The sequence below is a fragment of the Sarcophilus harrisii genome, chromosome 1, assembly GCF_902635505.1.
Source record: "Sarcophilus harrisii chromosome 1, mSarHar1.11, whole genome shotgun sequence".
Taxonomy (NCBI): Eukaryota; Metazoa; Chordata; class Mammalia; order Dasyuromorphia; family Dasyuridae; genus Sarcophilus; species Sarcophilus harrisii.
Window position 1 is genome coordinate 348754949 of NC_045426.1, and position 18523 is coordinate 348773471.

Below are 18523 nucleotides of genomic sequence, written 5' to 3' on the forward strand. Positions count from 1 at the left end.
TTTAGTACTGATCACATAGAGTTAGTTGCCTTGACTTCTGAGCTGAGCATCGACAGATGGGTACACTTTGATAATTTCCCTTCATCAAGGAGTGGCAATGAGACTGACCCAGGAGGGCTGGAAGAGTAAGGATTGGGTCGGTGTGGAGAGGGTGGACAGTGCTCTGATTGGGCTTATCACTTATAATCTCAGTCTGAGATTTTAATCATACTTCAAAGTTTCCTTCACTGGGTTACAAGAACAGGGTAGGTAAAGAAATAGGACTTGGGATGGCATTTCCAGTTCCTGTCAAGAGTGTTTATTACTATACCATAATAGAAGACTCTGTCAGTGGAGAATAAACTCTGAGAAGTCCTTCCTCTAAAACTGGCAATGCTTAGACTGTGAACCTTGTGATGATGGTGTGTATCTTCTCTGTGAACTAGCCAACTAAAGTTTAGATCAACTCCAACAAGAAGACAGCTAGGTGGTGCCGGTTATAGAGTGCTGGTCTTGGAGGAAAACCTGAGGTCAGATCCAACCTCAGACCTTGCTAGGTGTGTGATCCTAGGCAAATCACTTAGTCTATCTACCTCAATTTCCTCCTCTATAAAGAGGGGGTAATAATAGACCCTATTTTCCAGGGTTGAAGATCAAATGAAATGACATAAGTAAAGAGCTTCTCAAACCTTAACGGTATACACCGTATACCAAAAAGTGGGCAAATTAGAAGAAAAAACAAAGGATAGTTTACTTCTCAGATTTGTGGAGAAGGAAGAAATTTGTGGTCAAAGAACTGGAGATCATTATTGATCGCAAAATAGATAATTGTGATTATTTTAAATTTAAAAGTTTTTGTACAAACAAAACCAATGCAGACAAGATTAGAAGAGAAGGAATAAACTGGTGAAAATTTTTACATTCAAGGGTTCTGATAAATTTCTAAAATATGTAGAAAGTTGACTCAAATTTATAAGAATTCAAGCTATTCTCCAGTTGATAAATGTTCAAAGGATATGAACAGACAATTTTAGATGAAGAAACTGAAACCATTTCTAGCCATATGAAAAGATGCTCTAAGTCACTATTGATCAGAGAAATGCAAATTAAGATGACTCTGAGATACCACTGTACATTTCTCAGATTGGCTAGGATGACAGGAAAAGATAATGCAGAATGTTGGAGGGGATGTGGGAAAACTGGGATACTGGTGCATTGATGGTTTAACTGTGAACGAATCCAACCATTCTGGAGAGCAAATTGGAACAATGCTCAAAAAAGTTATCAAACTGTGCATATTCTTTGACTCAGTAGTGTACTACTGGGCTTATATCCCAAAGAGATTTTAAAGAAAGTAAAGGGACCTGTATGTGCAAGAATGTGGCAGCCCTTTTCATAGTGGCTAGAAACTGGAAACTGAAGGAATGCCCACCAATTGGAGAATGGCTGAACAAGTTATGGAATATTATTGTTCTATAAAAAACAATAAGCAAGATGATTTCAGAGAGGTCTGGAGAAACTTATATGAACTGATGCAGAGTGAAATGAGCAGAACCAGGAGATCATTATACACAGCAAAAGAATATATGATGATCAATTCTGATGGACGTGGCTCTCTTCAACAATGAGATGATTCAGGCCAGTTCCGATGATCTTGTGATTAAAAGAACCATCTACACCCAAAGAACTGTGGGAACTGAGTGTGGATCACAACATAGTATTTTCACTCTTTTTTTTGTTGTTTGCTTGCATTTTGTTTTTCTCATTTTTTTCCTTCTTGATCTAATCTTTCTTGTACATCAAGGTAATTGCATAAATAAGTAGACACATATTGGATTTGACACATATTTTTTTTAACATGAGGGTGGGGGAAAGGGGAGAAATTTGGAACACAAGGTTTTGCAAGAGTCAATGCTGAAAAATTATCCTTGCATATGTTTTGAAAATAAAAAAGCTATATATAAATGCTACTTGCTATTTTTACTATCATTATTTAAAAAGTTGGCAAAAGTGCAATAGATTTTGGTTAGAAGGGTTCTAAAAGATCATCTAATCCAACTCTCATTTTTGAGATGAAGAAACTGATGTTATTTGACTTTCCAAGGTCACACAGGTAGCAAATGATAATATTTTCACTCTCTGTAATTCTTTGCCTTTTTTTCCCCCAATGTGTTTCTCTCTTTGTCTCTCTATATGTCTGTCTCATTTTATTTGGAAAAACTAAAGATCCAGAAATTAATTAATGGAAACAAAGAAAGAAATGAAAGCTGAATCCTTCAAGATTTCTAATGAGGAGAATGAATTACTTGCTCTTTGTGTTTATGGGAAAATAGTACCCTACAATGCTGGTATTTGGAAATAGCTAAGAAACAGATCCAGAGGGCTTGATGTTAGTTTTACATCTATTGTATTCTAAATGCCTTCTTTAGCATGTACAAACATTTATGAACCCTGAAGAAAGTTTTCCTTCAACAATGATGTTAGATAATTTGGAACTATGCCAAAAAGCTATTAAGTTGTGTATACTCTTTGACTCAATGATACTTAGGTCTATACCCCAATGAGATCATAATAAAAGGACCTCATGTACACAAATATTTATGCCAGTTCTTTTCATGGTGGTAAAGAATCAAAAATTGAAAGATTATCCATCAATTGAGGAATGACTAAACAAGTTATGGTATATAAAGGTGATGGAATATTATTGTGCAGTAAGAAGTGATGAAGGGGATGGTTTCAGAGGAACCTGGGAAGACTTGTACAAACTGATCATGAGTGAAAGTAGTGAAATAGAAAACAATATTATAAAGGCAAACAATTTTGAAAAGCCTTAGAAACTCTGATCAGCACACTAAACCAGCCATAATACCAGAGGACTTGTCATGAACCATTTTACTTGCCTCCATCTAGAGAGGTGATGAACTTATGGAATTAATAGATTGCAGGCTGAAGCATTCCTCTTTTTTTTTTTTCCAATTATGAGGAAAAGGGAGATGGTTAATATGGACATGACTAATTTGTTTTGCTTGAGTATATGCCTTTGTAATGGGTTTTGTTTTTCTTGCTTTCTATTTGGGTGGGAGAAGTGGTGGGAAAGAGAGGATTTGGAACTGAAGATAAAATAAAATTGCATTTTAAAAAATGGCACTAGAGCTCAGGGCTAAGGACTGGCAGAGCTTGCCTTGAAATTACCCATAGTATCTAGAATCAGTTGAATCCATAGACTATAAGTGAGAAACCATTATCAAATTCGGTTACATTTGTAAATGATTAAGTCAAACACAATTTCTGCTTTTCCATTTCTAATAACACCAGTAGGGAAGATGACATGACCATGCTTAGTTTGAATAGGAATTCATTTGCTCTTTGAATCTTCTGGCTCCCTTTGTCCACAACATCTCTTTGGGGCATTTTTTTTTTTTTTTTTTTGCCATGTTCCTACAAGAATGGGTAGCTGGTTAAGCTACAAAGCATAACTCTTTGTCTATCTGGGTCTATATTTCTTGCAAGTCTTATTTCATTGACTGTTTTCTTTCTTGTGCTACTGTTTGGGGGTTTCTCTTGGGTTTTTAATTATTTGCTATTCTCAGTCCATATTGCTTCCATACAAGACATTAACTTGGAGCTTTTCCCAATGGAATGAGCTCTTGGGTTCCTGGCTTATATAGGTGAGCTTTTGCCTCACCTTGCCAAGAACTAAAACTTCTGTATCACTTTCTACCTACTTTTAAACCATGTTCTGTCTTCTAGTTCTCCATAAAATGTTGTTTTCTCCATTAGAATATTAACTTTTTTTGAGAGACCCAAATTTAACACAGTACCTGGTCCATACTAAATACTTAATAAGGACTTTATCATTCATTTATGCTCCTGTCCTCATCAGCCAGTTGGATATGAATTAGCACCAGGAATTAAAGCCTGATATTTAGAATTTTATGTTTCATGGTAGGATTCCCAAAAGCAAATTCTCTTCTCATGGGGCCTGAATTAGAAAAATGAACTCATGCATGCCTATGAAAAGTGAACGGTAACACCAGTAGGACCAGAGTGAGGGGGCTATAAGCTTTTTTCCCCAAGTAAAAGAATTGGCAGTCTGTCCCTAAACTGTGCCAGCTAAGTGTGCCATAGGCTCATAATAGGAATGGGAATTTCAGTGAGGGCTGAACTCCTGTTCTTCCAAGGATTGTGCTGAGGTGTACAGTTCTGAAATGTAAATAACTGAGACTTCCTGTTCCCCCCAACTTAGAATTCCCTCTTCCTGAGATAATCAGTTCTGTGAGTGGGTTTGTTTTTCCATGTGTACCTAAAAGGGGGGAAAAAAAAAAGAAATGTTGCTTTTATAAGCATGCTATACTCAAGTCTTGTTATTAAACAGTAATTCAGAGACTATTGGTCTGAGGCTGGAAGTGGGTTCAAATGAAATAGGATTTAGCCCTTATATCCTACTTGACCTTGACATCTTCTGCCATTGTCTAGGAGCATTCCTTAACTATACATTGGGTAGTTTAAGCCTCACAACTTCAGATTCGGGGCTGGAGTATGGAGAAGTCAAATATTAATTGGTTAGGCAGTGTGTACCACTCACCATTTTCTTAGTTCCTTCTCCTTCAACCTCGAAGGTTGCTTGTTTCAAAAAAAAAAAAATCTAGATGATTTCATTCATATAAGAAACTCATTTTCTCAATGTTTCTCCCCAACTTGTGTCTACTGGGCTTATATGCCAAAGAGATCATAAAGAAAGGAAAGGGACCCACATGTGAAAAAATGTTTGTGGCAGCCTTTTTGTAATGGCAAGAAACTAGAAACTGAGTTGGATGCCCATCAGTTGGAGAGTGGTTGAACAAGTTATGGAATATTATTGTTATATAAGAAATGATAAGCAAGATGATTTCAGAGAGGTCTGGAGAAACTTATATGAACTGATGCAGAGTGAAATGAGCAGAATCAGGAGATCATTATACACGGCAAAAACAAGTGCTGAAGAGGTGAGCAACTTTCTCAGGATCACACAACCAGTGTGTATCAAAGAGTACACTGGTACCCAGGCCATCTTGCAACCAAGGCCAGCTCTCTACCATTATTGGTAGAAAATTGAGTAGTATGGATCTTGGCTATGGTCAGCTGACCAAAAAGTTGAGCATTCAGAGCTCATGAGATGTGGCATTTGACTAAAGGAAGATCTAAATAGGATGTCTTTCTCATATTCATAGTAGGAAGCAAAGGAGAAGTTTAAATAAAAGTTGTGGAAAGAAAAAAATAGAATAGGAAAAGTCATGGAGCTGGGGGAGGGACAGGGTTGAGGGGAGGAGTCAGACAATGCTCCTAGTTAGGGGAAGGAATTCTAAGGAGCGACCTTTGAGAAGAGAAACTAAAAGAGCGGGAAGTGAGATGGGTACGAAAGGAGAAGACTGTAATGGGACTCACCAACTGAACCTTGTAACAATGGCACCAACAAAACCTGGGTGCATTAAACAGGAGATAGTGCATTGTGCTCTCAGTTAGGTTTTCCCCATTCATTCAAGTATTTCTTAAGCATATATACTTGTATACTGTATACTGAGACTGCTCTAGATGAAGGAGTCTTTGCAAAAAAGCCTCAAAAATAGACCCTTCTCTCTCAAAGTCGACTCTCTTCTTGGGAAGCTTAGGCAACTTAGCTCCTATAAAACAATTTAACTTTTTTGAGGGCAAAAGGCACTGTCAGGAGTTTAGAAAAGAGATATGAACCATTGTGGGCCAGAATGGTCTAGAAAATCTTTCAAACCAAGGCCTTTCAGGTGGGCCCTGCCAAACCAAACTGATGCTGCACAAAGAGTGACATGGCCATGGATTTGGAGGGACCATAGGTGCTTTTTCAGCTTGTGCTTTCCAAAGAGTGTTTATCACGTCTGTGTCTGTGTGTCAATGGCAGGACTTGGAAAGGAGCCCCATCTCCTAATTTGCAGTCCTAAGCTCTCCCTGCTTGCACAAGCCTAAAGGGTGTTTCCCATGTCTTTGCCTATCATCATCTTCCATCATCAAATCTGGGAACAAACTGAGCACCTTGTTTGCTTTTCAAAAATTTCCTGAGTTGTTTTTGGCTATTTGCTGACTGTGGGTGGTGGGGGTCAGGGAGGGAGAAGGAAACTTTAGTCTTTTCTCCTGAGGCTCCCAAGTAACTTTATGAATGTTATCCCATGGCAAGCAGCCTTCTTTCTTTTTTGTGGCTAGAAAATATGAGGTTAAGAGACTGGCTGCCTGTATGGTTGATTTACTTTAGGTTAAAGAACATGAGTCAGAGGCAAAGCTGGGAAGAAAACTTAGGCTCCTGGTGCTCTCAGGTCTGAGCTCTCTTACTTTGGGTTATGATTGCTCACCTGTTTCTCTATCAGGTCTTTGTCATGCTTTGGATACCATCTTCACCATTCTTGTGTCTTTGCTCACAGAACAGTCATCATTGTATCTGAATCTTAGCATGAGTCACCAGATCATTACTGGTAAATTTGGGAAATAAAGGAGAGGCAAATAACCAGCGTGAGGCAATGTGTTTATTGCCTACGCTACCTCTCACCTTGCCCAGTACCTTTAAATACATAATGTGCAGGTCATTGGCTTCCTGTTACACATTAGAATACTATATCAGAATCATAGAAGTTTGAGCTGGAAGTCAGGTTGTTCATTCTCACCCTTCTAGGACTTGTCCTTGCTCTAGGCAAGATAGGGGCAGGGCTTTTAATCACAATAACTGAAGTAGATTCAAAAAGCAACAATCACCAGAGGTTGGGTTTATTTTTTTATCATTGACAATGACTGCACACATTTCTTTCTCATTCTAGAATTTTTTATGGAGAGTTTATATTTTTTCTCACATTTTACATTTATGAAGATAGATTTAGAATTGGAAGGAACTTGAAAGGTTGTTTAATTCAGTCCACTCATTCCATAGGAGTGACCCAGTAAATAGAAGAGTGGTGATTTGAACCTGGATCTTCAAATGTAGTTCTCTTTTTACCACAGCAAACTCTTTTATCTTGAAAAGTAAAAGTGGAGCTATTATGTAAATGCATAGACTGGTAAAGTAGAAAGAATACTGGATCTGAACAGGTAGGACCCAAGTATGTGTTCTGACTCTGCTGTTTTCTGTGTGGCCTGGGCAAGGCATTTAAATTCTTTGAACTGAAGCCTCTTCATCTATAAAAGAAACTGTTGAGTGAGATCATGCCTAAGATTGCTTTCACTCCTGGAATACTATGCTCCATGAATATAGCACATTGCTTCTGAGGAGATCCTGCTTTTGAAACTCCTGTGACCTTGAAACAGAATCAGGAGAAAAAAGTTCAAACCTCAATTCTTCTACTTATCAATGGGCAAAGTAATTTCAATAGAAAGTGCTGCTTTTGGTCCTTATTTTTGTATACATACCCTCTTTGAGATTTCTGCTTAATAGTCACAAGTAGCTTTATTGAGTTACATGAGTTCTTCTCTTTGTTGAGCAAAGTGGTTCCCCTGTACATGCAAATCCTACATCTGTTGAGGTTTCAGAGAAATGGATGGCAACTAGGTTTCCCTGGCAAGTGGAAATGGAGCTAAAAGAAAAAAAAAACCTCATAATTTATTCAGTCTATTCATTCTGCATATATGAAGATAAGTCATTTGAACAAGTGACAACTTCTCTTGAGTTTCTATCTCTTCATTTATAAAATGAGTTTGGGACTAAATGATCTTTAAGTTTGTTTCCAGAGCTAAACTTATGATTCTATGACGCAAGGTCTTGGTTATTACCCAACTAAGAGAGAACTGGAGCAGACAGGTGAAATAATTTTCTCATAGTCATTCAATCACAGTCACGTACAGTGTTGTGGTCACCCTGTAAATTGCTTTTCCTGTTCTCATTTTATACTTTATCAGTTCATGCAGATCTTATGAGGATTGGCATGAAGTGATGCAAATTTCTCTGAATTCTTCACATTTATATTTTCTTGTATCAATCAAGTTCTATCATACTACATTCCATTCATGCATCACAATTTTTTCAGTCCTCCAGTGGACCCACCCCCTTACCCCCCAATCAATGGGCAAATTCATTCCAATAGAAAGATGCTGCCTTTTGGTCTATATTTTTGTACACGTGGTTTGTACACATACCCTCTTTGAGATTTCCACTTAATAGTTACGAAGTAGTTCTGTTGAGTTACGTGAGCTCTCTCCTCTTTGAGCAAGGTAGTTCCCCTGTATACGTGAATCCCACATCTGTTGAGGTTTCAGAGAAATGGATGGCAACTAGGTTAACCTGGGCAAGTGGAAACGGGGCTAAAATAAGAAAACAACTCTTGTAATTTATTCAGTCTATTCATTCTGCATTTTTGGCGGGTGTGAAAATCTGTGGAATTTCCTCCTCATGAGACATTCCAAGCCCTCTGGTGAAGAGGATTCAACTTGCTTCAGCAAGTGCTGATAAATAAGGTCCATTGAAAGTCTTGTCTTATGTCCATCAAATAAAAGGAGAACTTAAAAGAATAAAGCCCCATAGAATACTTTGGAATCAGAATGTTTCAGTGAAATTCAAAGAGAAGATCTAGGTATATTGAAAAAAAAAATCAAATAGATGTGGGAAATTGGATAGGTTTGTGTGGTTTAAAAAAAATTTTTTTAAAATACTATTGGTTGAAAAAGCCCTCTTTTGGTCGTTGTGGAAACAGGACCTAAATGAAGATGTGGAAGAACATGGGTCTTTTGTTCCTAATAGGCACAGTTGATAATAGGATTTATTAATCCTGAGTAAACCACTGTTCCCTCTGATTTCACTACTCTTTACTCTACTTACGTAAGCACTAGACAAGAACCATGAGTTTTGGAGGCACATGTCCCTGAATTAACATGAAAAGCCCCCTTTGAATTTCTGCTTATGCTATTTTTACTTTCATTCAGGCTTAAATGGAAGCAGGATGACGTGTGTGTTTGTGTGTGTGCATGTTTATGTCGATTTCTGGAAGCCCCCCTCCCTTTTTTTTAATGTACTATTCCTTGGTCACTGACTGTTCTCTAGGGTCAAATTGCATTATCTTTGTGATTGCTGACATTTGAGCAGGGAGTGAAACTCCTTAGTGAAAGAAACTGCTTGTTTTTGCCCATTCTGGTCTGTGGTATGAACTACAAATTTAGGCTCAATAAAAGGCAATATGGGCTAGTACAGTGCTGCTGTTGGAACTGAAGACACCTAGAGAGGTAACTTTCAGAGAGGCCTTCATTTCTTCATCTTTAAAATTAGGAAGTTAGACTAGAAGATTCCTGCTAACATTCTACGAATGCCTAAAAAGTTTGGATTCTGGATATAATAAATAGCCTTTGTTAATGAAGCAACATTTGTAGGAGAAAAGGCAAAATATTTGCAATTAGAACTCCTGGGTCTGTGTAGATAAAATGACTAAACAAATTAATTAATCTCTTTAGATCTCAGTATCTTCGATTGAGAAATAAGGACTGTTTGGTTGTTGTTGTTGTTGTTATTTTTTTTTATGAGATTACTTCCAGCTTTAAATCCTATAAACTCATAGTTTTTGTTAAAAAGGAGAGAATTGATTCTCTTCTTTGTTTCTTTGCTAATTGATTGCATGAAAAAAAAATCATGTTGTAATTTTACTGTTTCTATGCGTTCCTGGTTGTGATTACTGTATAATCCAGCATGGTCTCATTTCACTACTTTCCATCTACTAAATACATCCTTCTCTATTCTCATTTTTGCTTCCTATATGTGTTGGGACAAATGGCTTCAAACTAGGTTTAGTTGCCAGTGAGAACTGTCCAAAGGGAGGAGGGGCTATTTTGGAATGTAGTGATTCTCACTTGGAAACTAGATAGTCAGTTTTCATCAGTAGTATAGAAAGGATTCTCAGTGGGGCACAGGTTAGACTAGATGATTCTGAGATTCTTTCCAATTCCAAGATTCTCTAATACTTTTATCAAAGAGCTTGTCAAAGGGAGTGTACTGAACCTCTGTTTCCCCATCTGTAAAATGGGAAGAATACTTGAGTTATCTTTTGCCCAGAATTTCTGTGGAGACTCAGATAAGGTCTATGAAGTCACTTTGTAATTTAAATCATGGTGTTAGTCTAAGTGAGGAGGGTCCCAGCTGGGTGTTTTTGGCTTAACTGACAAGGTAGGAGTCCTTTGCAGATGGAATCGCTGCAGCATGCTTGCTGGGGGGAAAAAACATGGGTTCTTCCTACCAGGATGTACTTTTCCCCCCCCCTGCACTCCCTGTGAATTAGAGCAATTATTAGCAGCGTGGTTCCAAGAAGCTGGTTGAGCCAAAGCTGGCTAATTCTCTTACTGAACACAGTTTAGCTAGAAGCAGTCATAAATGAAAAATGATCTGAGTGCTGTGGGTGGGGCTCCTGAGTACAGGAGGTGAAGGAGGAGGGTGGAAGGAGGGAGGGACTGACTGGCGAAGAATCTTTTCTTGTGTTCACTGGAAGCATGGATAGCTGACAGGAAGTCCGGAGTAGCTCACTTGCATGGTTCACATTTTTCTTGATAGTGAGTAACCTTGAGTTTTAATTGCTAAAGAGAAAGGAAGAAGAAAAATAAAGTTTGGGGCCTGTTCTTCTCAAGTGGTTGTTCATGGGAAGGAGACACTCACCTGTCAGACTAAGGCAGCAGGTAGGGGTGTGTGTGTGTGTGTGTGTTGTGCGCGTGCTGGGGAGGAGGTGGTCCCAGGAAAGAGTATGGAAGGTGGAGGGTTGTCAGGTGTGTGTGTATGGGAGTACACGGGGGTATAGGGGAAATGCAGGATGCATTAGCCACATGGAACACACAGCTTCAAGTTGAATTGTGTCAGCACATGCCTTCACAAAGATAGAGATAAGGAAGAATCTAAGGCCAGTTATTCATTCACAAGCCTAAATGACAAGTGCATTTTCTTTTCCCTATTTCTTTTTTTTCTTAAACATGTATGTGGTGTCTGGAGTTAAGATTTACAGCAAGTTGGCAAATACTAAATGAACTACAGACATGTCAGGCTGTGGATTAACTCTGCCGGGGATCAGCTGGTTGCTGGGAGAGTCAGGCGAGAGCTCCTAGCCTTTTTTCAGTTTGGAGCCAACCAGGTGCAACTAGTTTTGTATCAGGTCCTGGAAGAAAGGAGAGAGGATTGTTCCAGGTTTGGGAAACAGTCAGAAAATGACTGGGATTCGGGGTGTAGACTGAAGACACTTGGATTTTCTTCTTTAAAGCAGAATTAGAAATGACTGTGAAATGACTACAGGGATGTTTTGCTGGGGAAGCTTGGGAAATTGGGCTGATGGCTTTGCCTAAGGGACAAAGAAGTACTCAGGGTTGGACCTCATTGTTTGCCCCAAAGCTCAGATTACTTCAGGACTCAACAATGATTTTGGATATTTTGTGCTTCCCCTCAAAAACATCCTTTTCATTGTTCAAGTTTAGAATTGACAATACGAAGTGAAGTAAAATCAAGGATACTGAGGTCATTTCTATTGTCATAGTCCCTACTTTGGAGGAGGTAGTGGAGGTACAGGGGAAAGATGAGTGCCTCCAATATCAGAGAACATGGGTTCCAATTCTATGTCTTACTCCTTCTGTGATCATGAACAAATCACTCTCTCTTTGGCCTTAATTTTTTTCTTTTTTTTCAATCAAAGCTTTTTATTTTTAAAATATATACATGGATAATTTTCAATAGTCACTCATACAAAATCTTGTGTTCTAAATTTTTTCTCTCCCTTCCCCTCCATTCCTTCCCCTAGACAGCAAGTAATTTAATATATGTTAAACACGCACAATTCTTCTATACATATTTCACAATTATGCTGAACAAGAAAAATCACATCAAAATGGGAAAAAGTGAGAAAGAAAACAAAACGCAAGCAAACAATAACAGAGTGAATATGCTACGTTGTGATCCACACGCACAGCCCTCTCTTTGGGTGCAGATGGCTCTCCTCATTGCAAGACCATTAAAATTGGCCTTATTCTTTTCATCTGTAAAATGGAGGAATGAGGGTGGAGAAAGGAAGAGGGCTGGAATGAATGGTGTTAAAGATCCCATTCAACTCTTTGCTTGAAAATGGCAAAATAAAAATGGGGGAAAATAATTTATTTTCAGAGTGGGCTTAATGTTAAATATAATTAGAGAACTGAGTTGAATTTCCTTGGCTGCTTGTTGTGGACCACAGCTCTTATTTACATGAGCAGGTGTGGCCTGTGGGAGCTGTCCTTGGCTTGGCAGTGACTGTTTATGACTCTGTCACTCTGGCCTCAAGGATTAGATGGTGGCTTTGCACAAAAAGATCACCCCTATTTCAAAGTTTCTCTATCTCTAGATTTTTTTTATTGTTTTTAAAATTGATAATGTGTTATTTTTACATTTCCTTCCTTCCCCCTATTCTTCTACCTGAAGAACCATCCTTATAATAAAAAAAAAAAAAGAAAGAGGAAAAAGAAAAACTTTTTTTTTTTTTTTAGCAAAACTAACACATCAGTTAAATTCAATATTATTTCTAGTATTTCAGACTGAGTTCCCCATCTCTGCAAAAAAAGAAAAAGGGGTTGCATTTTCTTCTTCAAGTCAAAGTTGATTATTTTTTACGGTAGTGTTGTTTGGTTTATTTTCTCTTTTCTTTTACATTGTTGTAATTATCTATTGTTTTCCTAGTTGTATTTATTTCACTTTGTCAACATATGTACAAATTTTCCCACATCCTTTCTATAGTCTTATTTGTGATTATGGCTCAATTATATTCCATTATATTCCCATATCATAACTTGGTTAGTCATTTTCCAATTGATCCATCTAGATTCCAGAGTTTTTTTTGCCTCTTCAAAAACTGCTACCATAAATATTTTCATATGTATTGGATCTTTCTATGTACCTTTGACTTCACTGGGCTATACACTTAGCAGTAGAATCTCTGGGTCAAAGGGCTTGGACATTTTTAAAGTTTTGTCATTCCTCTGAATTCACTTAATGTTCTCAAGTTAGTCTAAATTAGCATTGCTTGAGGTTGATCCTTCACTGTACTCTTATATTTTTTTCATTTTTCTCTGCTATTATCTCTTCTTTTGTGTGGATCTTATAGTTATCCATCCAGCCCAGTTTTTGTTTGCAACAAGTGGCTAGATTGGCTGCATTCCAGCGCCCGATTGTGGTGCTCCTGACCTGACATTCAGTGCTACTCTCTGAATCACCATCTTTATTATTGCTAATGATGGCCCTCTAAGTATGGTAAGCCCTGACTTTTGGGATAGCTCCAGAAGCTAGAAGACACACTATTGCAGGAGCTAATCATGATCATTGTTCTGTTTGCCTCCTAACCATTATATCCACTGGATCTGGCAAAGATAGATTTAGAAAATGAGCTTACTCCACTGTCAACAGAATAAAATGGAATTAAGAATTTGTAAAAAATTGATTTCACTCCTTTACCTTATTTCATTCTTATTTCATTAGAAATTCCATGCTGTTACAAGTGTATGTTAATGTTTTATCTGTAGCAATCAGCAGGTAAATAGGTCCCAAAACACTGCTAATTTGTAAATATTTTAGGGACTGGTTAGAAACTATTTGCCCTTTTGCACACTCTTCTAGCAAAGTATATTTAGAGAGCTAAAAAGTACTTTGAACAGTTTGTACTGGATGATGTCTATTTTTTTTTTTTAATCATGGGAATTCAATAATTTTTTTAAGAAAAAGAACTGGGGCATGAGATTAAGTGGTTTGTCCAGGCGTTAAGTGACAGAGTCAACAATTGAACCTAAGGTAATAGTGATAAGTGTTTTTTGGGTGCATTTAATTCCAAATTCTGTGTTCTTTCCACCAAACCATGCTTCCTTTTCTTCCCTTTCCTTGCTTGCTGTTTGAATGTTGACTAACTTTAGATAAGTTGAGGGTATTGAATTTGCCAATCTAAAACAAGATGTTTCCATAAAACATCAAAAAGAACAAAACTTTGAGTGAATGTCAGATTTAAGACAATTTAAAAAATCATTTTGCATATTGCTTTCAATTTTACTTTCAACTCTCTAGGTTGAGAGTTGAAAGGGCCTAATGACATTATCTAGTCTAATATATTCATTTATTTTATAGATAAGGAATATGGGGCACTGAAAAGTGAAGGGACTTGCTCAAGATCTTCAGTTCATAAGCCAGGATTTAAATTCCAAATATAGTAGTTGGTCTGCCCATCCATGCTAATGTCTTCTTTTGTGTACATCTCCCAAGCACATTATCTTTCCCACTGTTCTATTTTGAATAGTGGAGAGGGGGGGAGTCACACATACACACACAAAACTGGTAATGTCAATCATGTTTAACTTCAGTGTTCTTAACTTTACTGTGGAAGCACAGTTGCTTTTGAATTAAACTGAAATGTGGTCCGTAGCTGCAGTGGCTTTGTTGCTAACTGAATTGCTTTAACACAAGAATGGTTTATGTAAGGAGATGACAGCTTAAAGCCAGGAAGAAAAAAAATTTCATGAAATCAGTTTCTTTCCAGGTTCTTTGGACTGTATGTCCTCTTGTTGTTCCAAAATTGGATGCTGACCCTGGAGGTCCATCCCTGAAGGAGGTTGAGGGTAGGACATAGTGTTAGAAACCACTGAGAAAGGATGAAAACATGAGGGGAGGGCCTCATGGGAGTCACAGCTGGGGAGATAGCTCAGCAGGGATGAGCCATACACCACAACAAGTCACGTTGTCAGAGCCGGGAGGGGCACGTCCAAGGGTTTAATCTGCCAGGTGAGCCTCGTGGGAGCTGATGCCCTCTCCTATATTAGGAACAGGATTGGCTCCAAATCTAGAGATTAAGCAACTTGCTGTTCCTGTACGCCATGCAGTTGCAAACACAGACAGAAGCCTGGTTTGCGTAACTTGTGCAACTCACCTGGAGACCAACCAGGGAACTGAGACTTTACTCCTTGACTAGCAGCTGAAAATTCATAACATTTGAATGAGATTTATGAGCTTGCTAGTGGTTATGTGGTATGTGGCTGCTAAGAGAAAACTGAGCAGGTCCTAATGTGAAAGGGTGCTTTGGATTTCTAAGATGCTGACGTAGGAAGGGAAGAAAACTCTTTATCTCTGTGCCAAAAACCACTTATGATTATTATCTTCTGTAGCTAAATGGTTCTGTCTTTCTCTTTCCTTCTTTCCATTTCTTTCTCTTTTCCTTTCTTTCTCTCCCTCTCTTTCCTTTCTTCCCCTTTCCCCTCCATTTCCCCCCTCTCTTTCTTCTTCCTTTCTTTCTGTCCCTCTCCTCCCTCCACTCTCTTCCGTTCTCCTTCCCTTCCTTCCACTTTTCTCTCTCTCTCTCTCCTTTTTCCCTCTCTCTTCTCATGAGCTGTGTGACTAGACTGATATAGTGTACCTGTGGTGTACTGAAAAAGTTTCTGTATCTGGCATTAAGTGAACTGATTTTTTATCTCACCTCTTAGTCTTATCTTCTGAGTAACCTTCAGCAAATTATTGAGCCTTTTGAGCCATAGCTTTCTAATCTGTAAAATAGTCACCTCTCAGAATTATGAGAAAACCAGCTTGCAGATCTGGAGGGACTGTAAGAAACATATGTTGTTAATGAGGACATGGAGATAAAAATTCAGTCTTCATAGAACAGCCCCACTTCCTTTATCGTCATGGGATCTCCTCCAGGTAGACGAAGAGGAAGAGGAGGAGGAAATTATACATCCGAGTCCTTTCTTGTCCCCTTTCTGGGACACATATCTAACTTTGGGGACTTCCCTAACCCAGTCCTGAATAATTGTATATTTGTATGATGATGTCAAGATACAGATGACCATGGTGATGTGAGCCAGGTGTAACTTGGCACCTGTGTACCCACAGAGCCTTATAAATAGTTGTTTAAAATGGTCCAAATGATTTGCATCTAAGTTCAGATATACCTCACTTTATGGAAAGTATGCCTATAAAATATGTAAATCAAATCATTCTTAAAGGCACTACCGGTAATTTTGTTTTGTTTTTAGAGAGAGACTTGTCTTGGTGAATCTTTTTGTAAGCATAACCCTAATAACTCATCTCTTTTGCAAAAGTCTGTTTAGAGTTCCTTAAAGTAGGACACACATTAATTTTCCAGAAACTAAACTAGCTTTTGAAGGAATGGAGAGACTTAAATGATTTAGAAACTGTTTTTCTTTATTTCAAATTAGAAGATGAAAACAAAGCTGGAAATTGGCACAATGTGACTACTGACAGGGCGTCAGATGTTAATTGCCAGAAATGTGTTGCTATTATCACTTAGAGAAATTACTATCCGGCCTAAATGTGAGCTTGCCCCCAGTGTGTGACTACTCCTTCCTAGCCCCACACCCCCAACCAAAGTGCTGCTGGAATGCATTAGCTAAACAGGTTCTTCCTGCTCCTCACATGTTGGGGCTTTGGGAAATAGTAATTACAAAAGAACGTAGCTGTTGTTGTGTGTCACCTGATTTTACATCCACTGACCTCTCAGACTATCGAACATGGATTGGAGTCAGAGGCAACAAGGAGCGAGATCACGGGCAATGAATGGGCCTTTCACATTTTACCTAGAAATCTGGTGATCTTAGAAACCAGAGCGAAGATAATCTTATGATACAAGCTTTCCCTCTCTCCACTCATCCCGACTGCAAATGCTTAGAGTTCCAAACACTTTGCCAACATTAATCCATTGTGGAATCAAAAATGGACTTGTGTTTTCCTCAGTTCCTTTCTTCTGATCTGAGTTAGTCTGAAGGTCTGCTTTCAGGCCCCAGAGCTTGACTAGTGTTTAGGATCATAGATCTAATAATGCTCTGATCACCTCTCTGCTCAGAAATTTTCAGTGGCTCCCTATTGGCCATTGAGTAAAGATAAAACTCTGATGCTTAATATTTAAAACTCTCCTCCTTGGGACACCATCTTAGCTTTCCATGCCTATCTTACATTATTCTCCTCCACACCCTCTCATCTACATTCAAACCCAGGGACTTTAGTTCAGGAAATACTTTGTCTCATGAATTTTCCCACCTACATGCCTTTTCTCGTACAGCTTCCTGTCTCTGGAATGACTTCCATTGCTTCCCTCTGCCTACTGAACAATCTTATCCTTCTTTAAAGCTCAAGCCATGGAAAAAATATTTATAGGAACTCTTTTTGTAGTAGCAAAAAAATTGGAAGTTGATGTGATGCCCATCGATTGGGAAATGACTGAACAAGTTGTGGTACATGAATGTAATGGAATACTATTGTGCTGTAAGAAATGATGAACAAGCATATTTCGGTTATATCTGTACTTTGATGAACTGATGCTGACTGAAGTGAGCTGAACCAGGAGAACATTGTACACAGTAAAAGCAACACTGTGTGATGATCAACTAAGATACTCTCCTCAGCAATAAATGATCCAAGAAAATTCCAATAGACTTTTGAGAGAAAATGCCATCCAAAACCAGAGAAAGAACTCTGGAGATTGAATGTGGATCAAAGCATGCTATTTTCACTTTTTTTTTTTTTGTCTTTTCTTTTTTGTGGTTTTTATCCCTTTCGTTTTGACTTTTCTTTTGTAACATGACTAATATGGAAGTGTGTTCAAATGTTTAAAATGATTGTACAGGTATAACCTGCCTTGGGGAGGGGACAGGTAATGGAAGAAGGCAGAAAAATTTGGAATTCAAAATCTTACAAAAATGACTGTTAAAAACTATCTTTGTATGTAATTGGGAAACATACTATTAAATAAAACTCAACCCATATTACCTCCTCCAGGGAGCCTTCACTCCCCTCCCTTTCCCCATTAACCTGTTGCCTAAGATTTCACATCACTCTTTTGTTTCACACTAAAGTACTTATCTTATCATGTTTTCAGTATTTTAAAGATAATTATCTACCAAAAATGATGCTGTCACTTCTCAGTAAAGTCTTCCTCTACTCCTCTTTATGTTTTTGTGACCAATACTTACTGGATTACAGATCTCATGAGAGCAAGAAATTCATTTTATCTCTTATCTGAACTTTCTATCTTCTTTTTCAGCTACAATGTTCTATATGCAATAGCTATTTCATGGCATTATAGGATTGTAGATTTAAATCTGGAAGGATCCTCAGAGACCAGTTAGACCAAACCTCTCATTTTAGAGATGATGAGCAAATACCAGGAGGTCAGGTAATTTACCCAAAGTCACACAGGTGGCAAAGCTGAGCTCCGAAACCTGATGGCCTCCAAACCCAGTGAGTGCTCTTTCTACTGCCCCACCCTGCTTCAATGTTTTTAACTAAATGAATGACTGATTTTTTTTTTCTTTCAAGATTTACACTCTTAATTTTAAACCCTTCTGGTGAATCTTAACTTGGAAAAGTGATCAGCTAATAAAGGAGAGATGGTTTCCCCAAATCTGAGCCCATTTGGGCATGAGGGGCTTTACTCCAAGGCATCAGGGGAACATATATGCTTTCAGATGAATGGCTCCATGATGTGGCTCGTGCAATTTCTCACCAAGCCTTCAGTCTAATAGGCTACCTCTTGGCTGGAGTAAATCTGACCTCTTTTCCTCTTTGGTAGACATGATCTTCTCCTTG

The 18523-nt window shown here is 38.2% G+C and overlaps 1 protein-coding gene across 6 annotated transcripts in view; it reads left to right on the forward strand.

Annotated features, from left to right (window-relative positions):
• Positions 1 to 18523, forward strand: part of PDZD2 (PDZ domain containing 2) — a 348056-nt gene that overhangs the window by 145626 nt on the left and 183907 nt on the right. Inside the window, exon 1 of one of the 6 annotated variants that reach the window (XM_031945891.1) lies at positions 9000 to 9183. The exons of 3 other annotated variants lie outside the window; for them this stretch is intronic. The gene's annotated coding sequence lies outside the window, so the exon portion shown is untranslated. Of the gene's footprint in view, positions 1 to 8999; positions 9184 to 10395; positions 10618 to 18523 lie in introns of those variants that run through there. 2 more of the 6 variants (XM_031945888.1, XM_031945890.1) reach the window with 2 other exon arrangements.